The 22,923-nt window shown below is 39.5% G+C and overlaps 1 protein-coding gene across 3 annotated transcripts in view; it reads right to left on the minus strand.

Annotated features, from left to right (window-relative positions):
* The window catches only part of LOC149309111 (signal transducer and activator of transcription 5B), a 79,905-nt gene extending 64,924 nt beyond the window's left edge, over window positions 1–14,981 (minus strand). For 2 of the 3 annotated variants that reach the window (XM_089531810.1, XM_089531811.1), the window contains exons 1-2: window positions 14,870–14,981; window positions 7,061–7,102 (exon numbers count right to left, since the gene is read on the minus strand). The gene's annotated coding sequence lies outside the window, so the exon portion shown is untranslated. The remainder of the gene's footprint in view (window positions 1–7,060; window positions 7,103–14,869) is intronic. The other variant, XM_089531813.1, reaches the window with a different exon arrangement.
* Between the last annotated feature and the right edge of the window lie 7,942 nt (window positions 14,982–22,923).

Consider the following 22,923-nt stretch of genomic DNA (forward strand, 5'->3'; position numbering starts at 1 on the left):
GGAATGGCCGGAAAGAGAGATGGATGAAAGTATGAGAGAAACAGAATTTAAGCCATTTTTATAATCTGAGGGTCAAACCAGACTTCATATAATATATATGTAATTGGAGACCAGGACATTTTGTTTTCTACTTTAAAGGTAACCACAGCAATATACAATGTAAGGGTGTGTTCGAATTTGACTGGAGTAGTGGTAGTAGTGAGGGGGTGGTTAATCCTTTCCCCTGTTCTGCTTTTTCCAGCCTGTATTCCCTATTTACACCCACTCACCCAAGAGCTGATTCATCTTTTATCTCTGTGGATCTAAAAGCTACAGAAAACAGATAAATGAAGAAACCAACATAAGCAAAGTTGATTTTGGTTGTATTGTAATCTATTTCACAAAGCAGAGGCTTCATCCTAGTTCATCATAGTATGAGATTTACTCTTTTATAAATAAAAAATATATAATTATATAGCACAGCAGACCCAACATGAAGTTTTCCAAAAGCCTTACATTTTGTCTTTTTCTATCAGAACACTGTCATTTCTGCAAATAATGATTTCCTCCCCCTCTGCAATGCTTGCACCAAATACACCCTTCTTACTCAAGGAGAATATAGGTCTCTCACCTGTGCTTTTTAATTATAAATGATGCATTTTGTATGAATGAGAGGGTTTTTTTTTCATGTTTTAAGCATTTGCTCCAGCTTTATTGAAAAACATGAACAATAAACACAGAGAACACTCAAGAATGTTAGAACAGCTCTCTGGGATCAGATCAAAGGCCCATCCAATCCGTTATTCTGTTCTAAAGATGTTTCTGGGAAACAATACATGATTTTAACAGCACCTATCTTCTAATGTTCTCTAACAACTGCTAAACAGAGATGCATACAGCTATCATGATTAGTAGTATTGGATAGCTTTATCATCTGTCTAATCTCCTTTTAAAGCTGTCTATGTGGCTATCACTACATCTTAGGACAGTGTCTTCACAGTTTCACCATGAACTGAGTGAAGACCCTCTTCCTTTTGTCTGTTGTGAATCTCCCACTACTCAACTTCACTGGATGATCACAAGTTCTAGAATTATCTTTCTCCACTACAAATATTATTGCATAAATCTCTATAACATGTCTCCTAGTCCTTCTTCTAAAACTGAAATGTCCCAAATATTATACCTTTTTCTTACAGAGGAGTTGCTTTCATTCCTTACACCATTTCGCTTGTCCTATTCTAGCTCTACAATATCTTTTTTAAGCACAGTGCCAGAACCGTACATGTTATTGCAAGCACAGTCAAATCGTAGTTTGTATATGGGCACTATGATACTGGCAGTCCCATCGCCCCACCCACCGCCTCCAACATGGTTCAACATTTCTAATATGGAATTTGCCTTTTTTGGGGGGGGAGCCACCATACAATAAACTAGCATTGCCAGTACAGGATCATCTCAGAACCTGAGGCTTCCAGGACAAAACCAGAAACCTATGGACGGTTCTTGGTGATCTCATTAAGCATTAATTGTTAAATATCAACCGCAGTTACTCACAGCTTGTCATTCACACACACTCTCTCTCTTTCTCTCTCTCTCTCTCACACACACACAGGGTTTCTGCTATCAGCAATTAGTTTAGTTTGGGAACTTGGCAAGTCTGGTCTATCCTGATCGGAAAGTCTCCCCACCACAAGGAAAAAAAGGCCTTTTTAAAGGTAAGAATTTTCATTTACATTTCTGTGGGTAGAGGACATCTGTGTGTGCATATGTGCGGACATGTGTACCAAACACAGAAAAGGGGCATAGATAGAGGAGATAGTGGGCAGGCTGTGGGTGGTAAAGTTTTGCTGCAAACAGATGCTGCAATCCCAGAACGGTTCAGAAAGTGTGCGAGGAAAGAAAGCCATTCTGATTGCATACTCTTTTTACAGATGGCACTGTAGCAGCTGAACATCTTCCTGTAATAAGGCTCTAGTTGTTGTCATTGTGGTGCCAGGGCTCACCCTCTGCTCTGCATTCACCTTCTGGCTAAAAGCAAGTAGGCTGGAGTAAATGTTCTTTATCCTGTCTTCTTATGTGAGAAGGAATAGCCCCTTTATTTCACTTTATCTAGCTGACTTGATGCAAAACATTTACTCCAGCCTACTTGCTTCTAGCCGGAAGGTGAATGCAAAGCAGAGATTAGCCTTGGCACCACAACTGGAGGAAAGGAGGAAGCTATCAAGGCCCCCCTGGAGAATCTGCAAATTGCCAGAAGAAATTAATTACACTTTTACACTGTAACAAGCTGCTGCTTTAATAGCAGAACTAGAGATCTATACACAGAACCGGAGATCTTTACCTTTCTTCTTGCCTGGAGCTAGGTCCATCAAAACTTGAGAATTTGAACCCAGTGTAGTGCAGTGGTTTGAGTGTTGGAATAAGACTCTGGAGACCAGAGTTCAAATCCTGGCTCAGCCATGGAAACCCACTGGGTCAAGTCACACTCTCTCAGCCTCAGAGGATGGCAATGGCAAACCCCCTCTTAAGAAATTTGCCACGAAAATCCTATGACAGGCTTATTTTAGGGTTGCCATAAGTCAAAAATAACTTGGAGGCATACAACAACAAAACTCCTCCCTGGAGATAACCCATGAAAACTGGAGACTCAGGGCTAGGCCATGAGATTTGGCAACCTTACAATGAGCAGACATTTTTATCAACCCATCTATTGCAATGCTAAGTTCATTTTCCTGGTCAGTTACCAGAAATTCAGACATTAGCTTCATATTTTTAAAGTTAAGACCTCTTTGCCTAAAGTGCATCACTTTATACTCATTTACACTAAACTTCATTTGCCAGTTTAATGTTCATTCTCCTCAATCCATTCCCTCACTCCTTTTGGAGATCTCCAGCATCCCTTTTGTTATAACCACTCTGAATCAACAAATCTGACCACCTTACTGCTCATGTCTACCTCCGGATAGTTTCTGAAATTGTTTGTTTGTTTGTTTCCAAGATTTATTTATTTATATTTATATCAAATTGGAAACAAATTGAAGGCACACAACAATAAATTAGACAGATGACATGGAGTGGAGAAAGGATCCCCCAGGCCATAGGTAATTTCCAATGGATGGTTCAATCAATATAATGAAAAGACAAACTGCAGATATTCTTTCTATTTTTCTTTATTTATTTATTTTGTGTAACCGAAAAAAAGTTGGAAGAAGTGATGCAAAAAGAAAGGAGAGTTATAATAAATGGAATACAACAATATCTGAAAAATCTGCAAATTTCTATCGGTTGCACAATGAATCAAACTGGAATTACTTACAGAGTTTTGCTGCTATTAATAACTGAAGAACGAGGTTGAATTTCCTATTTTTTCCTCTGTGGCTTTAAGATTTTAAGAGACAATTTACATGTAAGATTAATCATACAGCTTAGCATTGTGTATATCTCCTTAAAATTGTATATAGCAGCTATTAGGAAGGGGATTAAGATCAGATCCACAGCATGTTAGTCCACACAGCAATCCTGATGAAAATAATGTTCAGAAATTACTCTTAGTTCCAAGAGTGAAGCTTCCATTGGCATCAGTTGCCTCCTTCCTCAGCTAAATAGTAACTGGGGGTGGGAAATTTTTTTATCAGGACTACAGGGTGGGAGAAAATGGGAGAAACCCTTCCCTGCATGCTGCATTCCTGCTGCTGTTTACTACTTTTAAAAAAAGAAGCTTTATCTTTTTGTTATATTGTTGTGGTTATATTCAATTTTCTTTGAAAGGTATTTTTGTTTTCCTAATTTTTATTATTTAATCTCCATTTGGCAAGATATGCCTCAAAAACAGGATAAAATACTCCAACCTTTTGGCCTTTCAAGTAGAATTACATGTAATTTGACCCTAGGATTTCAGGCTTCTATTATTTGTTCATATATTTTTGAAGATTTAAACATATGCTTGTTCTACAAAGCATTTTTTAGTATTTCTTCAGATTAAGGTTTGCTTTTTGAGTTAGTTTGGGTTTTTAAAAAAATATTTTCAAGCTATGGATGGTTAAATCTGTGGATGCAGAATCCATGAGCATGGAGGGCAAAAGTATTGTTTTGAAAGAACGGTGGTATAAAGTTTGGAAGGAGACAGATATGACTACATGCATGACCCCCCCCCCCCCCATCCTTCCATTTGCATTTCCAGGGCTGTAGACTATTTGCTATTGCTATTAGGGTCACCATAAGTCGGAAATGACGTCAAGGCACACAACAACAAAGATAAGCAAGCAGCAAGGACCATTCATCTTGCCCATTGTCAGCTTTTCTGTCTCAGAACCAAGCACACATCCCCCACCCATCCATGGACCTCTGAGTCTGGCCAATAAGCAGTCAAGGGGGGGAGGACTCCTCAGGCAGACATTATGTAGGCCTGCAAGGGATGTAAAGGATTCCTCAGTGCTGCCATGGCAGTTGGTCTTTACATGTGGATCCCATTATGTCACTCCAAGGATCCTCCCCACCCCCAGCAGGCAGGTTGAGGGTACGGTTGTTAGACATACAGACAAGTTGTCCAATACTTGGATCCTTGGCCTCAAGCCTGGCCAAGTCTATGCAGGTACAACCAATAAGTGTTACTGTCCTGTTCTCCCAAATATTGTGTGTTTCTGTATGTGCCTCTCTGCACCCTTGCCTGCCTCCCAAGCTAGGCATGCAGTAATGGAACATGTCAGTTTAATCAATGGTAGACAAAAGACTCACGCTTTCTCAGCCTCAGAGGAGGGCAATGGCAAAGCCCATCTGAAGAAACACACCAAGAAAACCCCATGATATGTTCACCTTAGGGTTGTTGTAAGTCAAAAATGCCTTGGAGGCACACAACAACAACAACAACAACAACAACCTGCACATTTTTCTAATGTCTAGATAATTTCCTAAAGCTTAACTGCAACACAACAATGGTTGTTTTTGTTGTTGTTGTTGCTACTTATCATCAATCGGTAATCCTATAAATGTATCTTCAGAAGTATGCTCTATTTCATACAATGGGACTTACTCTCAGGTTAGTATACCTAGGACTGATGCCTAACAGATGGGAGTTTTTCCTCATTATAATTCAATTAAATTGTAAATGCCTCTTGTTTCTTGCCCTCTCTTTCTACATATTAGACTCAACAGATTTATTTCTCTGTGTCTAATTCTGTATTAACTATCAGTGTTGAATAATATTTTGTAGCAATATTAATTAAACCTCATGCTAGTATTTTTATGTTATCTTTGTTTACAACACACATTACATTTTTTATATTTTAAAGAAATTATAGCTATTTTAAAAGAAAGAACACCATTACTGCTATTAATACATTCTTTTAAAATGTGAGAATATATCAACTATCTGTTTCCCTAAACAAAGAAACCAGGAAGTTATAGCAAAACACAACACCAATCATAGAGAGATAGCTTTTTTCTTCATTGCGACAGAACTTGTTGGTAACAAGGGGTGGAGTAAGGGCAACCACAGAATGCTACAAAGACAGGCACAGTTGCTTGTACTGCTGAATTTTACCATATTATTAAAAAAGAGGCAAACTTCTCCCTCCCTCCATATACCACCTGGTAAGTTGGTACTCTCCATCCACCCATTCTAACAATTGAGGAAGAGAAAGTGTGTAAAAATGTCTGCAAGGAAGTAATGATAGTAATGTTGCTTTGGGATGGAAAGTTGTAGCTGAATCAGGGAAAGGGGAATCTCTTAAGGCTGAGATGGAACTGTGTGTAGGAGGTTGTGAAAGAAAGTGTGCCAGAAAGCTTTGCAGGAAGAGCAAGGTAGAAGATCTAATGGACAAGGTGCCAGTATGGGTGAAGGAAGGGGAATAAATCATAGTATTGGCAGAGAATCAGAAGCTTTATGGAAGGATAACGGAGAGGGGAATCAAACAAAGGGAAAGGGGGAGATGCGTAAGACTAGGAAGAGCCTGGGAAGCATTGGCAGAAAGAGCTTTGAAATAGAAGGGAGCTTTGAAATTTCATTTCAATGGATCAAGAAACCAATGAGATAGGTCAGCCAACCCAAACAAACAGAACTGGTCTTCGTGTGACTTGTGGACAGGCAGGATGGTCTCTACGCAAGGGGGTTAATGGACACAAGTCTGACATTAGAAATGGCAGTATCTAAAAATCAGTTGCAGAACCTTTCAACCTTCCTGGACATACAGTAAGGGATGTACAGCCTGCAGTCCTTGAACAAGGAAATTAAAAAGGAAGACTAGAAAGAGAAACTGCCTAATCGAATTATATCCACTAATTCCAATTCATTAGCAGTGGTATGAACAAAGACAATGGTTTCACTGCACAATACATATATTAATACAAGAGTCCTTCATATGGACATGTAACAAAAGAGAATTTTGAGCCCTGGGAAACTGACTTATGGTAAGATTTATTGCTTTCACATATCAACATTAACTGACCTCTGCAAAGATCTGAACAATCTGTATTGCCTTCTGCAGCGCTTTGATTTGCATCTTTATGGATCCTATTATATTCTATCCCACTCCCGCAACTGTATAAATATGCCTTATAATATGAGACTTTACTATCATTCTGTACTACATCTGACGAAGTGGATTTATATCCACGAAAGCTCATGCTAAAATATATACTCGTTAACCTTAAAGATGCTGCCGCATTTCCTTTTATGTTCCTTCCTCCTTTTTAGCCACAGTTTTAGTGACACATAGCTAGTCTGTCAGAATCATATTGGCCAACTGGCTAATGGCATACTTTGTTTTCAACACTGCTTGATCAGATTCTTTAGAAATTGCTGGCTCACTTAAGCTTCCACCTCCTTCTTAGCCCATCTATATATTTTGTCAGATTTATACTCTAATAGAAAATGCAGACCACAACAACATCCTGGAGCAGACCCCCAGACTACCACATCAACTTCATCCAAAGGTTCTTAGGGAAAATGTTAATTTCACTGATGCTGCATAAAGCACATGCCAGAGTCAAAGGTAGAGAAAGAAAAAAATTACAGAAAAAGAAGCTGCATACCAAAAACAATGAGAATATACATGAGTAAGAGTTGGATTTCTATAGTACTTACCTCCTCTGGTTCCTTGAACTTGACCAGAATCCTTGAACACCACTACAAAAAATAAAGAAGGAAATACATAAAACTAAATGCAGTGCAAAATTTTCAGACTCCACTTCAAATACAGCCAGGCAATATAGTATTAAGCATGACTGTGGTTCCTTGGTTAATTTCTCCCAATACAAGAAGGCAGCTTTTCTAGACGCCCTGCAAATGGGAAGCAGATAAATTTCCACTTTGTGCAAAACATCACATTATGAATTCAGCTGCCTTTCTACAATCATAAAAGAGAAGGGAGGCTCAATGGACCATTTTACAAGGCTGAGTTCTACCTCAATCACTTCTCATAGAGACTGCAAAAATAATTTAATTAAGAAAAATAAAAATTGCGAATATGGCCCCTGTATAATTTTAGCATTTGAACTGCTTTCAGTTTATCAGAAAAATAAGATATAATTAATGTAATAACACACACCACAAACCCCAATTTGCCTCAAATAATTTTATATTAAGAATCATTATTGTAGGATCATTAAATGAGAAGGGTTTGCTAAAAGCTGTCCACCGATCTCTAGCTAACTACTTACATCAACTCATTTAGTCCAGAACATAAAGCACTATTGGGAGGGTGCTTCATCCTTAAGATTTGAGATGAGATCCCACACCTTCAGACCACAAACCACCATCACCCCCCAGATATCTCCACACATAGGTCTAATGTCTAAATAAGCATTTTACTTATTTGAAGTATTGTTTGAGGTGTCTAGACTTTTTCTTTCTCCTACTGTCCCTCAATCTATTTACTCTCTGGTAAGGAGAACTGGAGTTTATGCATAAAGAATATCTGATATGAAAAAACGATACGCATTCACCTCGTACTAGCAGCCATGCATTCTCACAAGGTAAACTAGGGTACTGCTCTAGTAATTTTGATTTACTGTGTAGGATAACAATATAACCTAACAAAACATATAATGCAACTAATATATAAGTAAATTGTTCCATGGCTACATTGTTGAGGGGAAACAAACACAAGGATTCCCCATGCAAGGAAAAAGTAAGAGTAAAAAGGTGCTGCAGCAATTGAATTTGACCTCATATGCAGTTGTTGAAGGCACACAATCTATGCTTATAAAAAGATTAGTTCTTTCAAGACAGCCAGTGTGATATAGTGGTTACATTAAGGGACTGGGACTCCCAAGATCTAGGTTCAAGTCATCACAGTGCTACAAAACTCACTGGTGACAGTCACTCTTTCTTAGTCAAATATGTCAAAGGTTGTTGTGAGAACTGGGATGGGAGACAAGAGCTCTATATACTGCCTTGAGCTCAAAGCAGGATGCTTACACTTCTTAAACAAATAAACTAACAAATATGAACAACATACCTTCCAACTACTCTAGTTTGGCAGGGACAGCCCAGATTAATCCACTGCTGTCCCATTTTTTTCCTGCTGCTTTTAAAATGTCCCAGTTTCTCTCTCTCACTTTCCCCCTTTGTCCTTAGTGTACGTCAGTTGCCTCAAACTGAGTTCAAAATGTAAAAATAGTTTACATTAGCGGAGGGAGAACGAGGGCAGACTCAAGCCACTGCAATCCCTCTTAGTTTTTGTGTTCTTCATGAATAACCTTCACTGCATTCTGTTGCATGGTTATACCTCTCTCGGTTTTCATTTGTGAAATATTGGAGGGCATGGAACAGCACTAATAAATTTTAAAAAGCATAACAAGGCTTTGCAAATGAAACTGGAAGCAAAATGTGCTATCAGTTGCACTGCATAAGGAATAAGCAGTGATATCTGTAAACTGTTCATTTTACAGCAAGTGGAATCAACTTAAAGGCCAGCTGGTTGAAGGAGCAACCCTATTTAAGAGCGGCTGCTCAACATTTGCCCCAGAGGGAACTGTGCCATGAAAACTGCCAGTATGGGACAGCAGACAATATTTCTGGCCATTGCAGACTCATGTGCAAAGCCCTGTTCAGCCATAAGGCATTAGTATATTTTTCACCAAAAGCCCACCAATATGACTGATAGGCAGGATGGTAGGTCATACATTGCAGGGCAGGCAGAGCACAAGTCATCTGTGTATACTCTGCATATAAAAGAAAAGTAAATGGACTGCAATCACAAACATCATTGCATACATCCCAGTATCTAGGACATGGGACAAGTATGGGACAAGCCCTGGTGGCGCAGTGGTTAAATGCCTGTACTGCAGCCATTCACTCAAAACCACAAGGTTGTGAGTTCAAGACCAGCAAAAGGGCCCAAGCTCGACTCAGGCTTACATCTTCCGAGGTCGCTAAAATGAGTACCCAGACTGTTGGGGGCAAATTAGCTTACTTGCTGTTCACCGCTATGATCTTTGGAATAGTGGTATATAAATAAAACAAATTATTATTATTATTATTATTATTATTATTATTATTATTATTCCACACACCCCCAACCATTTATTTCCTATTTATTACAAAAATAAGGGGAGTCACTGAGAAGAAACCTTGTCCCCTGCTTGCATCAACCTAGGTTCTGTTATTCTGTCATGCCAGATGTGAACTGGTTATTCATGTTTATTTATATAGCCACATTATCATACAGTATCTATTTATCATATGCATTTGCTTAGTCACCTTTGTATCATGCCTATCCCCAATGGATGTCAAAATTGGGGAGATGTCAAGTGAGATCTCATTTTATCACTATAACAATCATGACAGAGAGGCTAAATTAAGAGACTGTTGCCCCAGTTCAGCTACACTTGCATGTATTAGTCACACTGTAATAGATATAATCAGATATAGCATCAGATGTTTGGGGAAAGAGAGGGTGGATGGGAGGGACAAAAAAGAACAGGCTACTGTTCCTCTATCCCAAATGGTTATTCAATGCTACTATAGGTTGTGTATTTCTTATCCGAAACGCTTGGGACCAGAAGTATTCTGTATTTTTTGAGATTCTGAATTCCTGTATTTACATGTATGTAAAAACTGAGGTATCTTGGAGATAAGACCAAGGTTTAAACACAAAACACATTTCTTTCATACACACTTATACACTATTTGTCATAATTTTGTTCATAAAACAAAGTTTGTTTCATGAACAAAGACTGACTTATCAAAAGCCAAATATGTCACTATTTCAGCCACCCAGGAAAAAAGTTTTGGCTTTTTGGAATTTGGATTTTGGGACTCTGGATAAGGGAGTCTCAACCTTGTATTGACTTTGTAAAAGAATTTGGAAATCTTATTTATTTATTTTTGAAGAACAACTTTCAGAAGCCCCAGCCAGCAAGGCAACTAACTGGTCATGCTGGCCAGAGGAGTCTGGGGACTATAGCTCAGAAAAGGATAATATTCCAAGTTCTCACCTGAAGTGACAAAGGCCCAAAACACACTGCAGAAATAATCCAGTCTGAGACTGCTTTAACTGCACTGCCTCAGTGCAAAGGAATCCTGGGAATTATAGTTTATTGTAACATCAGAGCTCTCTGACAGAGAAGGCTAAATGTCTCACAAAACTACAGTTCCCAGAATTCCCTAGCATTTAGCCAGGGCAGTTAAAGCAGTCTCAAACTGGATTATTTCAGCAGCGTGTTTTGGACCAAAGATACAAACCTAGCTGCTGGATTACAACAGGAAAGGTATACTATAAGCATTAGCCAACTCTACATAAAGTTCTGCAACCAGTTATGCATTACTAACATCTGTATTTTGTCCCCTAGGTATAAGTCAAACCTCCCCTTGACTTCTCAATTAACTTTACAGCCAAGTGTGGACTTGAACTATGCTTCCGTATCTCAGCTCAGTGCTTTTGTTATAACACCACTCTGGCTCTCAGTGAGTGAAAACATCTTCTGTAAAGAAGCACTGCAGGAGCAGCTTACTGAGTAAAAAAAAGTGAGCATGAATAATAAAGAAAGTCAAGCCAAATTCTGCGGAAGAAACTGTCAGGGTCATCATACAATCTGACCTGGGGGTAGTGGTAGTGGTAGTCTTTATACAAATGTAAGCTCTCTTCCAAGACCAGATGGACAATTTGTTCAATGTGCAATATCCATGTTCAGTTCAAGGTTACATAGTGGAGCTGAGCATGCAAATGTCTATCAGGTTGAGCAACATTATCATTCAACACATAAATCAATGCACAACTCTACATGTGGATATTTTCTTAAAGAGGGGAGGGATTATAATGTTTTTAATTTTATATCTTACTCTTGTTATATTTACTGTTGTCAACCGCCCGGATTGGTTCGCCACAGGGTGGTATACAAATTATTATTATTATTATTATTATTATTATTATTATTATTATTCTGCTACACAACCACAATGTAGAATCCCGTTGTGTTGGTGTTTAAAAGAACTTTGCTGGCTACCACTCTCTTTCTAAGAATAATCCATCCAAAATAAAAAATCTTTTTATTTATATCCTGCTTCTCCCAGATTGAGGCTCAAGGTGGCTTTCAAAAAGACAGAGAATACAATAAAACACATATACACATTTAAACTATAAGTTTAAAAATATACAAGATTAAGACTACAGTCAGCCCTCCGTATGTACAGATCAATTCAACCATCCGGAGCTTGGAAACATTTAAAAAACAAAACCAAAAAGCAAACCTTGATTTTGGCATTTTATGTAAGGGACATCATTTTATATATACATAATGTTATATATTTTATATATATATATGTGTGTGTGATTTTACCATTATATATATGGGACATCATTTTACTATGCCATTGTATATAATGGTACTTGAGTGTCCGTGGATTTTGGTATCCACAGGGGGTTCTGGAACCAAACCCCAGCAGATACCAAGGGCTGAGTGTAAAAAAGTATTAAATAACAACATAATTAAAACCAATTCAGAGTGCTAGTGCTTGCTTTTAAACCTCTACAGCTTTGGCACCTTCTTTAGGTACCAAAGTAAATGTCTGTTCTTGTATTAACCTCCTTATGGACTAAGGCAATTTTTGGACACTCTTCTCTGGTAATTCCCATTGCCTGCACTAGAGTGGATGACCGTTATATAGAGAGTCGTTTCAATTGTAATATCTCATTTATGGAATTCTCTTCTCAAATGGCACATTTAATGTCACTATTTCTGCATTCTCTGCACTAGACAATAATATATTTTTTTATTTGTCTAGGCTTCTAAACATATTATTTTGGCATATTGTAATTAAGTATTTTTTTATTTTTTTTATTTTTATATTTCATCACATTTTTGTAAACTGGCCCCAAAGTACTACCAAAGGGCACCGTATAAATCTTCAAAAAGTGAGTAATTCAGTTGATGTGAGAAAATCCCAACAAGAATCCCTTTTAGATAATAAACACAATTTTAAGATATCTAACAGCACTTGAACAGTAGCACAATGCTCTTAATGGCAATATCCACAAATGGTGCAACAGCAAAAAAGAAATCTTGCCGTGACACCAGGAATCATATGCATTTCACATTAAAAATGTTGCTGAATTCTCCAAGGCTCTGGTTCCTGGAACATGCATAGTCAAGAAAACTGCAAGCAATTCCACATAATGCAAATTGTTGATTATGTGTTGGCTCACCAGAAGAGTCATTTGGTGATTATAAGAGTATGTTCTGAACCACAGTTACAAGGGGTATTAGCCTCTTGATTCACAAATCTTCCCCCCCCCCTATCCACACACACACTTTGTTTTCTCCAAAATGCAATGCTTTCAGAAGCAACAGGAAGAGGCAAGCGCAGGGACAACAGACAGGCGCAGGAGGAGATGGCTCCTCTTGGTAACCCTTGTGCCAATGACATTGCTTTGAAACTGAAACTGTCCACTGCAACTTTGGGGAAGAGAGGCAGGGAGGGAAAACAGCATAGCAGATTTATGACTCCGGCTGCTGGAAGGTAAACACTCTGCCACCTCCAGCATGCGCTGTTTACAACACAGCAGGAAAGGCAAAAAAGGAAAGCGGAGCAAAACAGGCTGCTCAAAACCCACAAAAACTTGTGCAGTTCTTGATCATTCACGCCCTGTGAGGGTAGGTTGGCTTTGTGTGCAATTTTAAGAACCCAAATGACCCCAAAATGTGCTCCGGGGGCTTCATTCAGGAACAACATTTAACATTAACATTTGTGAATTAGTCATGTCCGACATTTCAACCTTCTTCTGTCCAGGAGGAATTCCAAAATGTCCTCCATTTGGGGCACGACTAAGAAGCGTGAATTTATATTTATCTGAGCGTTTTGAGCTTTTGTTGGGTAATGTCCCCTATTTTTCTTGAACACCTTACATTTTGCAGTGCCTTGTCCTCCTTTTCTGGTCACCCATATATATATATATATATATATATACACATATTTGGTTCACATGCAGTGTTTTGTTCCTATTGCTGTAATGATGAAGAAGAAGAAGAAGAAGGGCTTGCAAGGTGGCCAGCTGAACTTTGAGAAACTTAAGGACAGAACTGATCAGAAGCAACGAAGAAGCCTGTTTCGTTTCATTTTTCAGGCTGCGCATGGCTGAGGCATTCGTCTGCAGGAACCGATACAAACATGTTGTTCTTGTGCGCCTTCAAGTCATTTCTGACCCGTGATGACCCTCAAGCAGATCTATCATGGGGTTTTCTTGGCAGGTTTCTTCAAAGGGGGGTTGTGATTACAGTCCTCTGCGGTTGAGAGAGTGTGACTTGCCCAAGACCACTCCTTGGCCCAGCAAGGATTTGAACCCTGGTTTGCAGAGCCCTCGCCCAACGCTCAAACCACTACATGTAGTTGTGGTTGTTGTGTGCCTTCAAGTCATTTCTGACTTACGGCAACCCTAAAGCAGACTTACACACAAAGCTTATTATTTTGGTGGTTCTTAGTAAGTGCTGCAACAAATACCCTGCAAATCCTTATCTTGTTCACAACACACACTCTGGGTTGGTCAACAGCACGTGTCGCACCGTAGCAAATATTTACTCACCGCCCCTCGCGTGTTATGCTCTCAGCCTGAGGGGAAGGCAGTGGCAAACCCATTGGATGCCCTTGGAAGTCACACTATGTCAGCCTCAGGGAAAGGTGTGACTTGTCCAAGGTCACCCCAATGGGTCTGCTTTCAGGCTGAGAGAGTGTGACTTGCCCAAGGTCACCCAATGGGTTTGCCATAGCTTTTCCCTGAGGCTGAGAGAGGGTAATGTACCCAAAGGCACCCAAAGTTGCTTTGCCATTGCCTTCTCAAAGGTCACTGGGTGCCCTTAGGCAAGTCATGCTCTCTCAGCTTCAGGGGAAGGCAACTGCAAACAGACTTGAGTGACCTTGTGCAAGTCACACTCTCTCAGCCTCAGGGGAAAGCTATGGCAAAGCAACTGGAGTAAGCTTGGACAAGCCACACTCTCTCAGCCTGAGAGCAAATATATATATATATATATATATATTGGTGGTTCTTAGTAACACAAACTTAGTACACAAACACACACACACATATATATATTAGACAAGCCACACTCTCTCAGCCTCAGTCAACAAACCTTTGCCAAGAAACCCCCCCCCCCCCGATGAGGGTCACCACAAGTCGGGAACGACTTGAAAAACACACCACCACAACAACAACATGTACACACAGAGAGAGAGAAAAGAGAACGAGAGAGGAAGGAGAGGAAGACAACCCCTTCCTCTGCTACAAACGCCATAAACCCCGTCTCTGGGCTTTCTCAACACGTGAGACCCCCGCAACAAACTCCAGCTCCCAGAATTCCATAGCAAAGGGGGCAGGCAACAAGTTGAAGCGCTGCCAAAGCGGGTTCCGTCTCCAGCGCGGATGCAGCCATGTTTAGGCGCCCTTGGCCCCGTTCTCACCTGGGCCTCCGCGGCCCAGTCCTGGCTGGGCAGAGTCCCTCGGCGCCTCCGACCCCGGGCCTGGCGGGCTCCCTCAGCAGCAGCAGCAGCAGCAGCCCTGCCTCGTCCTCGTCGTCTCTCTCTCAGCCGCCACCAGGGCTCCAGCCACAGCCACAGCCCTTCCTGCCTGCCTCCCTCCCAGAGTCCCAGCCTCCAGTCCCGCCTCTCTCCCTCACGAAAGCGGGGGGCGGCTGCTGGGCTGCAAGGCCGACGACGACAAGGCTCCCCCTCAGGCCACTCGTCTTCCCCTTCCCTTCTTCCCTTCCTCCTCCTGCTTCTCCTCCTCTCCGTTCTCGACATGGTTTTCCTTTCCTCAGAAGTGTCTCCCATTCGACCCTTTTCGACAAATTGAAAGCGTGGCTTCCACATTTGGGTTGTTTCTACAATAATAAGAATTTAATTATAATATATACACACACACTTATATATATACACACACACATATGCATGCACATAAAAAGAATATATATATATATATATATATATATATATATACTTTTTATATGCTTATATATGGGTGTGTATTATAATTAAATTATTATTGTATTAATATATATATTATATATATAAGCTAAAATAATATATATGTTATTCTTTTTATATGCATATATATACATTAGTGTGTGTATAAATATTATAATTAAATTATTATTGTATAATATATATATATATGATAAAATAATATATATGTTATTCTTTTTATATGCATATATATATATATATTAGTGTGCGTATAAACATTATAATTAAATTATTATTGTATTAATATATATATAATAAGATAAAATAATATATATGTTATTCTTTTTATATGCATATATATTAGTGTGCATATAAATATTATAATTAAATTATTTTATAATATATATATATATATAATACTTTTAAACCATTTTAATGATATTAAAAACACTTATTCACACAAAAACAAAACAGCAATATATATATATATACACACACACTATTCTTTTTATATGCATATATATGTGTGTGTGTGTATGTTATGATTAAATTATTATTATATTAATATATATATGATAAAATAATATATATGTTATTCTTTTTATATGCATATATGTATATTAGTGTATGTATAAATATAATTAAATTATTGTATAATGTGTATATATATATATATATATATAATTTTTTAAAACCATTTTAATGATATTAAAAACACTTATTCACACAAAAACAAAGCAGCAATATATATATATATATATACACACACACTAATATTCTTTTTATATACATATATATGTGTGTGTGTGTATATATATATATATGTTATAATTAAATTATTAATAATATTGTGTATATATATATATATATATATATAATATTTTTAATTTAAAAATTGATTAGGCAAGAACTTAAGGGAAGAAGAGGATAAACGTGAATAAGAGGAAAGTGTGAATACTGGAATGAGAATGGAGATGTAGAGAGAGAACAGTTAAGGATTTGGATGAGGAATACAGGTTTGAAGGGAAAGTAGGAGAATAGGAAAGAACTGAGAAAAGAGGGATACAGAAAGGAATTTTTGTCTTATGGATAATTATTTTTGCAATATATTAATATATTGGATGGGACTCCTCTTCACCCTGAAATGTTTTGTGTAATGAAGATACTGTGAAGTATTTAAAGGTCTGCTGAACTGAGTATGTTGTAAATGTGATAGAATGATTGTAATATTTTAAATTTTAATTAATAAAAAATCATTTTAATTAAATATATATAATATTTGTAAACCATTTTGATGATATAAAACACTTATTCACACAAAACCAAAACCAACTGCAAAGGAGGACAAGCCACCACGAAATGGAGGGTGTTCAAGAAAAATGGAGGGTGTGACCAAATAAAAGCCAAAAAGACTCATAGAAATATACATACAGTATACAAATGTATCTTAGGAATTAGACTTAAGTCTACATAAGCTCATCCTGCCAACTTCTTTCTTTCAGTTGGTCTCAAAGGTGCTACAAGATCTCTACATACTGATTCTACACAGCTGTATTTTTGAATAGAAATACTGTATACATTCATATTTCTCAGCCATGGTCAAAATGGAGGACATTTTCACATGCCTCCTGGACAGAAGGTTTAAATGGAGGACATGTCATAGTCCAAAGTTCAAACCTCTGAGCCATATTGTGCCCCTTTGTTTAGTCTGTTGCCTGGGGCACCATAGTGATGGCGAACCTATGGCATGCATGCCAGAGGTGGCACTCAGAGCCCTCTCTGTGGGCACATGTGCCATCGTCCCAGCACAGCGTTTGCCAGAGTTCGTTACTAGAAAGCCAGAGGGACATGGCACTTTGCCATAAATAAGTGGGTTTTGGGTTGCAGTTTGGGCACTCGGCTTCGAAAAGGTTCACCATCACTAAGATAGGTCCTCCTAACTGCAAAGGAGGACACGGCACTAAAGAATGTAGTGCATTCAAGTAAAATGTAGGAGAGGGTGAAGGAAGGTTGGAATGAGTGGAAGGGGAACTACTGTACAGCTAAGGAGAGGTAGAAAAGAAATAAGAGAAAAAACAATGTAGAAGGATAAAGGAATGGAGGAGGAGGAGGAGGTTATATGGATGAAAAGCATAAGAAAGAAAGAAAGAAAGAAAGAAAGAAGAAAGAAAAATTGTGGACAGATAAAGATAAAGTGGAGAGATGGTTGGCGAATGGGATGAGAGAAATATTAAACACTCAGTGGGTCCATACAGATAGGCCAAAATAAAGCTGCTTCGGGTCACTTTGGAAGTATGCTGTTTAAATGATGCATGTGTCCCAAGAGGCCAGAAACCATGCCAAAGCCATGTTCTAGTCTGGAGTGTGGCTTTGGCGTAGCTTCCGGACTCTTAGGACGCATGCATCATTTAAACAGCATACTTCCAAAGTGACCTGAAGCAGCTTTATTTTGGCCTGTCTGTATGGGGCCTATAGAAATATAAATTAATGCTTTCTCAGTCATGCTCAAAATAGAGGACATTTTGGAATTCCTCCTGGACACAAGGGTGAAATGTCATAGTTCATAGATACCGGGTTTCCCCCTGCGTCTTTTTATTTTTATTTTTTATTATCTTTATTCAACCAAAAGTAAATAACAGTACACACACCGTATATTCAACATCATGACTCAACAGATATACCAATATAATGACAAAATAATAACAAAACAAAACTGTCTCCATTCAGACATTATGCAAACTATATTTCTTTTCCACCAATTTTCTTTATAAAACATATTGACTAAGACTTCCTTCCATATAGACCTGGCTTTTTCTGATATTTATTGTTATATCTTGAGTTGAACCTAATCATACAATTCTATTTTAATAAAAAGCAAGAATCGCTTTACCTTTACTATCTTCCTATCAAGTAAACTTTGGATTCTGTTTTTGGTCATTACATATATTTCCTTTTTTCCCCCTTGTTTCTGCTGATTTGATATTATAGTGTTTCGCCCACTCTTTTCCAAATATTCATATAATTGCCATACCTTTTTAATGGATGCTTCAGCTTTTCCCCTCATCCAACTGGTCACTCTTTCTAGCTCTGCCGTATCTTGCATATATCATACCATTCCCTCATCTTTTTAAAGAGCCGCAACGATCCGCATCTTCAGTAGCATGAGTTATGCTACTGAATCGATTCAAATCACACTGCATTCTTCCCAGAAATGGAAGCACCTACATTTTAAATTTCTCCGATGGCAAGCGTGAATGGCAACAGGGTTAAAATGGAACGGAGAAATTCAGAAATGGAAAACATTGTGGGAACATCAATCCGGTATTGCATCACCATGGAGATCCGGATCCTCTTGGGACAAAAAGTTAAGTGTGAATGCTCCCTGTGTGTGTGTATTGTGTGCTTTTAAGTCAACCTATGGGGACTGTAAGGTGGATCTATCATGGGGATTTCCTTGACAGGTTGCTTCAGAGGTGTCTTGCCATTGCTGTCCTCTGAGGCCGAGGGAGTGTGACTTGCTCAAGAACACCAAGTGGATTTCCATGGCTAAGATTCATACCCTGGTCTCCATAGTCCAACGCTCAAACTACTGCGCCACACCATTTCATTCAGCCTGTTGTCTGAAGCAACAAACAACAGTGCAGGCGTTCTCTCTCCTGGCTCTGTGTGTGTGTTTGCATGGACCCTCTGTGTGGGTGTCTTGTGGGCCTTCAAGTGCTTTCCGACTTATGGGGACCCTAAAGCAAACCTATTATAGGGGTTTCTTGGCAAGATTTGTTCAGAAAGGGTTTGCCCTAGCTTTCCTCTGAGGATGAGAGAGTGTGACTTGCCCAAGATCACCTGTGGTTTTCCATGGCCGAACTGAAATTCAGACCCTGATTTCCGGAGTCATAGTCCAACACTCAAACCACCATGCCACGCTAGCTATCTACCATGCACCCCTGTTTATTCTGTTGCCTAAGACACCAAACAACAAGAGTAACAACAATGCAAGAGTCCTTTCTCCTGGCTTTGTATGTTTGCATGGACACATCCCTCCGGCCCAGTTATTATATCTACCTTTACATCTTTAGGATGCTTGTTGCGTTATTGGTTTTGCCTTGAAGTCGTTTCCAACTTATGGCAAGCCATTCACAGCATAAGAGGGTTCCTATGAAAGACACAGTATGTGGCTATAATTCTCAATGGAAGATTTAACTCATGTGCTGCCTGAATGTCCTGTTTATAATGATCTCAGAAAGAACTATATTTATCCTCTGTTAAAATCGTTCAAGGGAAGTCCATCTCTTGTGAAGGTTTGTTTTTTGTTGTCTGATGTGGAGAAATTTGTACCTTTTAAAACATCTAAATTTCTTGTTAAGGCTCTACAAACATGTGCTATAAAATTTACAAAGGGCATGGAAAATGATTTGATCCTTGAAAGTGGACTGTCAATAATTTAATTTGTTTCAATTTTCTTTTTTGTTGTTGTTGTTATATATTTGTGTGCAATGGCTATTTGCTAAAACACAATAAAATGACTTTGTTGTTCTTGTTATGGCAACCCTATCATGGGGTTTTCTTGGCAAGTTTCTTCACAGGGGGTTGCCATTGCCATCCTTTAAGGCTGAGAGAGTGTGGCTTTCCTAAAGTCACCCATTGGGTTTTTATGGCCAAGCAGGATTTGAACCCTGAGCTCCAGAATCGTAGTACAGTGCTCAAACCACTCAGGCCATAGTTCGATGGGCACATACATATATTCCCCACAATGTCACAACACATTCCCTAGCAAGTCTGAAAGATGAGCTCTCAAACTCTACCAGCCCCTTTCTCTCTTGCAGCCCCCATGCTTGGCATTCCTTCCCCCCCCCTCCCCTAAACAGTTAAGTAACTTGTTTCTCACAGTTAAACAGTTAAGTAAACAGTTAACCCTAAAAAGTTAAGTAACTTGTTTCTAACACCCTTGAAAACTGACCTTTCCAATGAACCAGTTGGCACACAGCCTCTCTTAGTCTTCATCTTGTTCTTAAACATTCGATAGAGCAGAGCCCACATCCTTCCCTTGTTTATCCTGGCCTTCATCTATCGCATCGCCACTGCGGCAAAGTTTATACTATAAGCTCCTCCAATTACTTGTAGTTACTTTGTAAGAATGTCACACGCCTTGACTGCAGTGTAGAAGAAATAATACAGTTGGCCCTCCACATTTGTGGCTTTGACTTTTGCAGCTTTGATTAATATGTTCTCTCTAGGAATCTCTAGGTCCTCCAGTGCACCTCTGCCAGAGGTTGACCATAGAGTTGTGCTGGAGAACCTAGAGGTTCCTAGAGAAAACAGTTCTCTAGGCACTTGTTGGTCCTCCAGTGTGATTCTGTGATCAAATTCTGGCAGATAACTGATCATAGAGTTGCACTGGAGGATCTAGATATTTTTAGAGGGGTATTCTCTCAGGTAAAAAGAATAGTGTTTTTTTGTTGTTCGTGGTTTTTCCACATTCACGGGGGTCCTTCATCCCTGACCCCAGCAAATGTGGAAGGACCACTGTCCTAGTAGTAAACTGTGGACATAAAAAACACAGCACGTCAGGCTCACCTTTAAATCTTTATAGCCTTCAGTTGCACCTCCTTCCCTGTTCTATTCCCGATTTTTATATTGCCTATCAATATAAAATACCTAAAGAAGGCTCATTATATATAGGTACACTTGGAATGATAATAAAACATCATATACCATAATTAAACGAGCCAGACAACAACAGGGAAATACAAACAGTGTATTTGTATGTATGCCTTCAAGTCACCTCTCAGTTTATGGTGCATATGATTTTCTTAGGCTGCATCCGCAATGCAGAAATAATCCAATTCAACACTACTTTAACTGCCATGGCTCAATGATATGGAATTCCAGGAAGTGTAGTTTTTTGTGGCCTCAGAGCAAAGCTCTAGTGCCACAATGAACTATAATTCCCAGAACTCCATAGCTTTGAGCCATGGGAGTTAAAATGGTATCAAAGGCCCATCCCGGATGGGCATAAAGTACATATCCAGTACGTACTAGGGTTAGGAAGGGGCGTCACTTCCTGACGCCCCTAACCCTAGTATGTACTGGATACATACAAAATGGCGGTGCCTGTTCCACACGGGAGCTGCCATCTTGATGTAGCAGACGCATAGTGTCCGCATGTCGCACCCCAGATGTGACGCCGCAAGTGTGCAACTAGTGCCTCGCGGTGTCACATCCGGGGCGCAAAAAGAAGCGCCATTTTCAGGCTTCTTTTTGCTCTGTGAGGGAGCTGTGCGGTACGGAAGCTGCGGCTCCCTCGCAGAGCAACCAGCGGTGCCTGCAGACTGCCACTTTTAGGCGGTCTGTAACGTGCCAAACTTGATTATTTCTACAGTGTGGATGCAGCATTTATCAAGGAATACTTAAAGGTGTTTTTGCTAGTTCCTTCCGCTGAAAAATAGCGTGCAGCACCTCATATTCATTGGTGGACTCTCATTCAAGGGCTGACTCTGCTTAGCTTCCAAGGTCAGAGAGGATCTGGTGTCTTTCCTCCCTTGCAGGCAGGAAGAAAGTGGAGTTTATCAAACGGGACGGGAGGCTCTCAATTTCGAAAGAAGATGGTGAGGTCAGTTCAAAAATTCACGCAATTACGTGATTACTTATCACACCTTAAATTTGCTGTAATGGCCTCCCCGAACGCGACCCAGACTTTGTGCAAAATAAGCCATCATATCGGTGGGTTCTTAATTGCAAATTGGCACCCTTGTGGCACACTCAGTGAGACTCCAGATGACTGGAGCATAGCATATTTAGGTGAGTGAGAGAGAGGAACCAAGGAACCCCACAATTACAAAAGAGGTTGGAGGGGGAAGAATGGTTGAAAGAACATGCTCTATTCATGTTAAAATGAGCATATATTCACTCTTGTCACGTTAAAATGTGAATATAATGGTTATCCAATAGCTCCCGGTCCATGCCTCTTAATTAGCAGGCAGCACCCCCCCCCCCAGCAATGCTGAAGGACAAGCGGAAGCAAAATTGAAGTGGAACTGTAGCGTGGCTTCATGGGAACCCCCCCTTCCAGATTGAGGGGGAACGGAACAAGACCAAAGGAGACATGCACATCACATCAAACAACAGCGCACTGAGTGCGAAGTTGCCTAGGAATAGGGTTTGTGACTTCGTTAGTTCACCGAATTTACTTAACTGTGGATTGACATGTGATTGCGTTCGGAGTGCGTTCGGAGTGCATTCGGACTGCTAGCGATCGCGTGGTAACCTTTCGCACAAAAATGGGAATACGCAAGATTGCGTTCAGGTCAGGATGACACTGGATTATACTTCCAATTTCAGTCGTGTGCTATCCTCCACTGTGCAGACTCAGTGTATGGGGAAAAAAATCTGAAAAGGAAGGCCTCTACCTCTTCCAAAAAGAGATTACCAAATCAGAAACCTTGCCCCCAAGGTTCAGTTTCTTACTTCCCTCAGAATTAGGAATGAGGAAGAACAAGCAATCTAATTTTGGCACAAAACTTTGGATTGTGACAGAAATGGATTAATGCACCTCTATT

Source organism: Sceloporus occidentalis, unplaced genomic scaffold (assembly GCF_023333645.1).
Source record: "Sceloporus occidentalis isolate IW3139 unplaced genomic scaffold, rSceOcc1.0.p SCAF_7, whole genome shotgun sequence".
In the NCBI taxonomy this organism is placed as follows: domain Eukaryota; kingdom Metazoa; phylum Chordata; class Lepidosauria; order Squamata; family Phrynosomatidae; genus Sceloporus; species Sceloporus occidentalis.